Below are 7,962 nucleotides of genomic sequence, written 5' to 3' on the forward strand. Positions count from 1 at the left end.
CTGGGCTATGCCCTGTCCCCGGCTGTGTGCTGCTTTGCTGAGGCAATGCAAACAAGCCATGGCAAAGGCCACCTGGGCCGTGCCCGGGTTTATCACCCTGCAAAAATGAACTGCTTATTCAATAGCAAATTCCTCTGTGAGTTCCCTGCTTGAATTGCGTCAAACACGGATTTAATTATTAAGAGATTTTTGTCCTCCAGGGCAGCTTCAGAAGACAAGGAAAGGTTCTCTTTTCTCCATGGGTGTACCCTGGAGTTTGGGTGAATCTGCTGTTTTTCTCACAAAACAGCTGTACTTTCTGCCTTTACTGTGTTCTAGTTTCTTTTTTTGAAAGAACTTCTAGCTTCACCTCTATCCCGGGGATATCAGGGAACTGATTAGGGCTCTCCCAACAGACTTTCTGTAGCTCCAAGTCCAGAAGACAGTTTGCAGAGAGAGTCCAACTGGGAGCTGATCCCTGCAGGGTGGAAACATCTCTCTGCTTGGCAAGGCATGCTTCCTGTTTTCAGGGAGCTGTCAGGGTGTCTTCTGCATCTCTTCACTGCCACGTGTCAGTGTCCCACAGCTTCTCCCCAGCCTGTTTTGGTGCTTTGCCTCCCTGGGGTTCCCTGTGTCACCACAGCTCAGAGCTGGCTTTTGGAGCAGGTGCCACCTCCATCTCCTCCTGCTCCTGGCTGTGTGGCACGGAGCAGGCAGCCCGTGACTGGCTCTGACTGGTGCCACAGAAGTGCTCCAGGGCAGCAATGGCCTGAAGAAACACTGGTTTCATTATCTCTTGGCTGTTTGGTGTGTTGCCCAGGACCCTTCTGGGATCCTGCTGAAATTAAATGGTATTTAATCCTTGGCCTCCCGACATAAAGCAGGGATGCACTCTGTGATGAACAAGGTGAGGACAGTGAAAGAGTTGTTCAATAGATGATCCACGAATGTGATATTTGAAAAGCCCCAAAGACACTTCTGGGGTAATTTCAGTACTTCTGTCTGTTGGGTGGACAAGGGGCAGTTTTGAATAACTTGTCCTTTGCAAGGGAGCAGAGACTGCCCTATGAAAGACCCTTCATCTCAGGAGATTAGGACCTTGTTCGACACTAAATCCATTTCCCCTCCACTGAGCTGAGTCAAGGTTAGCAGAAAGTTCCTCCTGAGAAGGACAACAAGCCCTGGGCGCTAAAATTCACAGTGGGAGGACTGTCTGGGCAGCTCAGAGGCAGCCCAGTAGCCCAGTCCAGCAGCAAGGCAGCACAGGGCCAACCTGTGAAACAAAACCCACGCTTGCAAATGCAGTGAAGCCGGGGTGGTTGCTCATTAGCAGCTCCAGTGAGGCTTGAATGTGTGTCCTGGAGGGGAAAGGCTGCTTGGCAATCCGTGACCTAACTGAGCATCCCTCCTGTGGTGCCATTCAGGATCCAAAGTCTAGCAAGGCAAAGGTCTGATTTTCACTCCAGCTTGGGCTTTTAGGGCATTGTCAACGGGCAGCATCCTGGGCTGGTGTCAGGATATAGAAATTCTGGAAGCATTTATTCTTTGTACAGTGCAGGGCAGACATATGCAAGAAGAAAAATGCACTCACCACAACTGACTGAAAGCTTGTCTGGCTGCTGGTGGTAGCCAAGCTCACATTATCACCAAACCTTCTGTAATTGCTGTACTGACTGTTCTGGTGAATGTAGGAAATGACCATTTGATTGTCCCCATGAAACAGCATGGCTGCACCACTCTCAGTTGTTATGGCCTCTGGCAGAAACTGTGCCTCCTGTGCTGTCACCTTCATTCAAATGGCTGAGAGTCATTATGGAGACCAGCTCCATCTTCAGGTCCTGAGACATGGTTTGGAATGGTGTTCCCCAATCTAATGTTCCCTCTGACACACCCCAGACCTTGTGCTGCCTGCTCCCTTTCTCTCTGCTGCTCCTGCGATGAAATGGAGAGGAGAATTGAAGGCACAAAAAGCTAAAGATCGCAGGTTGAAATAAGAGCAATTTCCTAGAAATAGCAATGGAATAAAAATATTAAGAGTAGCAACAAGACACTGATAAGAGAGTTAAAAGATAGGCAAACTATTTACATGTGATTGCTCACCACACAATTTGGTGTTCCTGCTGTAGCACCCCAGACCACAAACTGCTCACTTCCGTTCCCTGTGCAGCAGGAGAGAGAGGAGAACTGCAGGCACAACAATCTGAGACAAGAGCAATTTACTAGAAAAGGCAAAGAAATAGGAAAAACTGTAACCACAGTACCAATAGCAGAGTGTGCAGATCGGTGCACAATTAACCTGTGACTGCTCACCTCGTGGAATCCAGGGTGATGTGACCATGCACCACCAAAGGAACACCACCACCACCACCCTGTGTCCATGGCATGAGGGGGCATCAAATAATTGCAGGGCCGTGCCCTTCCTGGCTGCTGCAAAAATTAACCCTGAGATTAAAAATTAATAATTTTTAAAAAATAAAATAATAAATAAAATTAAGGATAAAATTAATCCTGAGACAAGCAGGATAAATGAAGTGCCTCTGCATCTCCAGGTGAGGTGTCCAGCAAAGGGCAGAGCTGGCATTGCTTACAAATACTCTGCATGTATTTATTCCCTCAGCTAGAAAGAGTGGAATTTGACAGAAAAACACAGCCCTGGGCCCTGTTCTTCTACGTTTTCTAAGCCTTCTGATGTTTACATGTTTGTAATGGAGTTTCTCACGCTCTTTTCATGTAAATAATGATCGTTTTGCCTTCCTTTATGGAGGAGGAGAAATTTGATGGACTTGGTTTGACCAGTGTGGCTGGAGAGGTGTCAATTTCATCCTCCGATCCACGGGTGTTTTTGAAAGTCTATAAATATTGGAGTTTGGAAATAAACTTCCTTCTTTTTATCTTGGACGTTTCAGCTTGTGCATGTCATTTATTTCATGTCCTATTTGTGAATGGGAAAAACCTCACAAACTCATATGCCTGATGTTTTCAGGTCATGGATCTGTTTTCCAGTTACTGTCCAGCTGCCAGCTATCTCTGAGACAAAGCTTGAGGCTGCCTTCATTGAGTGCAGAGTGTCACAGACATCTTCTATGGAAAATCCTTTCCTTAGGATTTTTCCTCCTGAGGAGCTGAGAGGCCTCAGGAACAAAATGTAAACATTGATTATCTATAGTAGGAGTCCCGGTAAAATATCAGTATTGTATTTGAATATCTGTACATTGGCCTTGCCCTGATAAGCCCTGGTTGTTCTTGATGGGCTGCAGCCGTGGCTAGTGAAGATAACTGGGATAAAAGGGGGTGGGCTTGGCTGGGTAGTGAGGGCCTGGAAGGAGGCTGATGAGGGAGGGTCAGCACGCAGGAGTCTGTGCTGTGAAGAACTGCCCCCAAGAAATATTGCCCAGAGGGTACGGGACTCTAAAAATATAATAACAACAATTATCTCCTGCTGTGGAATGCAGACCAAAACCAAGAATAAACAAGAGAAAATGCACTGATTGACATGAAGGAACAATTTTCACCTAGTTTCTGGAGTTTCTTACAAAAAAAATTCTGGGTTGAGGAGAATTTTAATTAACCCTTTAAGCAGGTAGGATGAATAGACTACAAAGCAGTGAAGTGCATATGATGGGTGGTATTTGCTGGCCACATTAACCCTTGTATTTGTGTTGTCTTAGTTGGAAAGAAGAAATATTTCATGTGTGACATCATGTGATTCCTCATCCTCCTTTTGCTCCAGTTTTTTAATCAATTCAAAGGATTCTTCAGCCAGCTGGTTATTGAATGTATGCATAGTGCTTTAGGCAGCATTGAACAAGGTAAATTGGCTTTTGCTGCTTTTTATTTTCATTCTGGTGTGAGTTTAGCTTCACAGGTGTCCTTGAAATTACAGAATTTGCTTCCTTAAAGATTTTACCTTGGAAGAGAGCATGGACAACTGGTGTCAGAGTGTGAAATATTATAGTTTATTACTTAAATGTTTCCATGAATGACTTTTAAAACTGCTTTACATAAGCTACAGAGAATACCACCACACCCTGCATGGGACTCTGAGAGGCCCTACACTGTTCCCTGATGAAGATAAGAGCTTTTATTTATTTGGTTTGTTTGATTGTAGTGTATGTTTTATTCTTATGGATCATTTGGGAGACATTGTTTATGGTTACGTTTGTCTTTAGGCTTTGTGTTTGTTTCTAGGCGGTATTTTTATTTTGATAGATTGAGGCACTATGGGTTTATTCAGTTGGGAATAATTTTTTTTCTTGTAAATTTAAGTTTATTTGGTTTTGGAGACGTTTTTGTTGTTGGTTTTTTTCTTTTTTTTATTTTTTTTGTTTTCCTTGCATGTATTTGATTGTTGTTTATCCAGTGGTTTTTGGGAACATGGGTATTTATATAGTGGGTTTTTAAAGGTTTTTTTTTGTTTGTTTATTATTTGGCTAGTTATTTTCTTAGTTTTTAGTGGTTGAGATTTTTTTCTATTTCATTAATTAGCTCAGTTTTTAAAGTTATTTTTACAGAGTATTGGTTATTCTTTGAGTTAGTGTAGAGTTAGGATTTTGTTTTTTTTTTTTTTAGTGACATTCAGTGGCTCTGTTTGGAGTTTATTAGGCTGGTTTCATTTTTTTCAGTAGTTTTTGTGATTTGCTGTGTGTGTTTCTATAGGGTTTTCTTTTATTTTGGTTCCATTTTTCTGACGTGATGAGAATTGTTATTGAAAAGAGTGTTGTGTGGTTTTTTCGCTGACAGTTGTTGATGTTTTTGGAAGATATTGGTGGGAATTCAATGCTGTTTGTTTTGTCATTTTATTTAGGAATTGGACTTTACATGTACAATTATAACTATATTTAAACAAAACAAATAGGTGTGTAGAAATGGGAGTAAACCACTTATTTTTACATATTCGGTCTATTTTCAAAATGTAACATGTAACATAAGTCATTACATATTATAATAAGGTATTCTATTTTTAATAGAGTGTTGTGTATATTTATAGATATATAAATATAGAAGCTAAATATACACACAAGCCAAACTGAAATATAAATATAGAAATGTGTTGCAAATATATGCAGATATATAAAAAATTACTAATAATTGTAAATATAAAATAACATAAATCGATACAATGCATAGTACAAGTAAAACTGTCTATATCTTATTTAATATATTATAAGAAATAGATATAAAATAGAAATAGATATAGTATATCAATATTATGTAATAGAAAACCAATTATAGATATGATAAATATAAATATTAAAATATTTTTAAAGTTTAAAATAAAGGATGGTTTTGTTTTTTATTTGGCAAAAGCAGGGGTTTTAGTATAAAAATTATAAATACAAATAATATAAATGTAGAAATTTAAGTTCGGAAATATATCATAGATACATAAATCTTTCTATAAAAATTAAAAATATAAGAAAAATTAATTTGTATAGATAGATATGGTACATAATATAAAATATAATTTATGTCAAATATTTGAATGTGACGCATATTATATATAATTATTCATATAATGCATCAATATAAACTATAGCTATAAATGTGACTATAGTCATGAAAGCTATAAATATAAAAACATTTCAATATAGTTTAAAAGAAGGGGGTTTTGTATTTATTTCGTTAGAGATGGGATTTTTATTTTAAATAATATAAATGTTATGGAATGTTATTATAAATTTAGAAATATACAATCAATATATAAAAATATTTATAAAACCACAAAAGATAAATAAATATTAATAATGGGAATAGACAGAATATAGCATATAAATTACATACTACATCAATGTCCACTATAAATATGGATGTGAATATAAATACGGAAAATAGAAATATAAAATTTATTTAAGTATGGTTTTAAAGCAAGGGGGCTTGTTTGGCTCTTGTCGGGTAAGAGGCAGGTTTTTGGCATTTATTTCGGAGCAGTTTTTGGCTGGCGTCGCCCCTGTTCTTTTTTGCCGCCTTCCCGGCCCGCAGCCCCGAGGCGCGCTGAGCCCCGGCTGGGGCGGGCGGCAGTGCTGCCGCCTTGTGGGCAGAGCGCGGTACTGCAGCCCTGCGCCGACCGGCAGCCGAGAGGCCGCCATCTTGGGAGTGGCGTGTCGCGGATGGCGCGGACTCGCTTGACCTTCTCAAGATGGTGGCGAAAAGGGCGGGGAAGTCGAGGACCCCGGTGGGTATAACTGAACTGCCTGCATGGAATACCGAAGCCAGCGCGGCCCCGGTGGGATTTTCTGTGGCGTTTCAAGTGTATCCGACATGGGCTGTGGGCTCAGGGAGGCCGCGGGCGGGCGCATTTCGGCGAGTTTCTGACTGGCATCTGAGTAAATGCCTCTTTGTGCCGGGGGGGCGGGGGGGGGTCCTCTTTTGGCTGCCATGTTGGGAGTGGCGTGTTGAGGATGTCGCGGACTTTCTCTCACCTTCTCAAAATCTGCACCCTCTGAGCCAGCGCCCTGCCCCTCGCCGCTGGGTGCCGGGGGCTGTGGCCAGCACTGCATTTTTGTTGTAGGACTTTTTCTTTGAGAGCAGCTGCTGGACATTTTGAAGCCGTTTGGGATCTTCAAGCGTTAGAGTGCAAGATAGTACATAGATCTTGAGGGAAAGTGCATATCTCGAGGGAGCTGGATGCAGTTCACTGGGTGAGAGTTAGATGTTGAGCAGCTGATGGCCCAGAAAACGTTTGAAAATGAAGAGACCATGCTGCAATTGCCTTTTATTTTGAAGCTTATAAACTGTGCAGCCAACAGTGAAATGATTCCTCTTCCTTCTCTGCTACACACAGGATCCCATTCTGTCAGTGCCCAAGAGCCTGGATCCACAGCAGAGCTCTTGCCCCCACACTGCTCCCACACAAAAGGGCTGGGCTAGAAAAGTGCTTGTCTTTTTCCTGGGCACTGTCAGTATTCACCTAAATAACCACACCACAGCATTGTCAACCCACAAAACAAGGACACACACCGAGCCCTGCTCGAAACCACCCCCAGGACACAGCCAAGTCAGAAATGTCCCTGCTCTCCAATCAACTGTGTCGGGACAAAAAGATTTCACCCATCTTCCCATTCCAAGTGGATACTCTTCTTTGCCCCACACTCAAAGGCCAACACCAGCTCTTCTGCCCTAACAAACTTTTCTCTCTGGTAGAGTCTGGTAACAAACTTGAAAACATTGGCCGAGCTCGCAACAGAGCTTGCAAAACTGTTGGTGGAGAAAGCTCTTTGCTGCCTAAGATTTCAATTGTATCCATCAAACTATAAACACACACCCTGCTATCGCCACTTTCCTTCTCAGCTCTAGGTAGCACTGTAAGCCTCCAATCTCTCCAAGTCAGGATCCAAATGAGATTGCACCAGGCACTGCTCACACTTGTCCCTAAGGCTACAAGGGACAAAAACCTGTCCTATAGAGGCCTGGCCTCTGCATTCCCACTGACAGTTCAGCAGCTCTAACCCAGAGAACTGCCTATTGGGAAATGCCTTTCAATTCACTGAGACCACCCAAAATGCCCATCCAAACTTTGCCAAAGAGAGGAGGAACTAGAAGCCAATCTCAAAAGAAATGACGTCCCCTCCTCCAAAATCCAAAACATCCAGGGCCTGATCCTATACCAAGGTGTCAGAACACTGCTATTGGGCATTACCTGCGCGGGGCACTGGCTAGGCTGCACACCAGGACCCAGTGCAGCTCTTTACCTTGTCCAAAAGAAGTGTGCTGGCAGAATTTTAAGGATGCCTCGAGGAAGTGGAAAACACATGCCAAATGTATTCTTTCAGAAAGGAGACTGCCTTCCAAAGATGGATATCGACTCCATGATTGTACACATTGAGTCAGTGCTTCCAAACCAAATATGCCAGGATAGATAGTTGCTGCTGCCATTAAGCTGCAGGACACAGCTTCTTATCTGCACCTCCAACACTGGGGCCAAGTTCTTTCCTTCCCATGAGAAAGCATTGCTGTTCTCCTTCAGGAACTTACCAAGCAAAAGTT

This window comes from Ammospiza nelsoni, chromosome 4 (assembly GCF_027579445.1).
Source record: "Ammospiza nelsoni isolate bAmmNel1 chromosome 4, bAmmNel1.pri, whole genome shotgun sequence".
Taxonomy (NCBI): Eukaryota; Metazoa; Chordata; class Aves; order Passeriformes; family Passerellidae; genus Ammospiza; species Ammospiza nelsoni.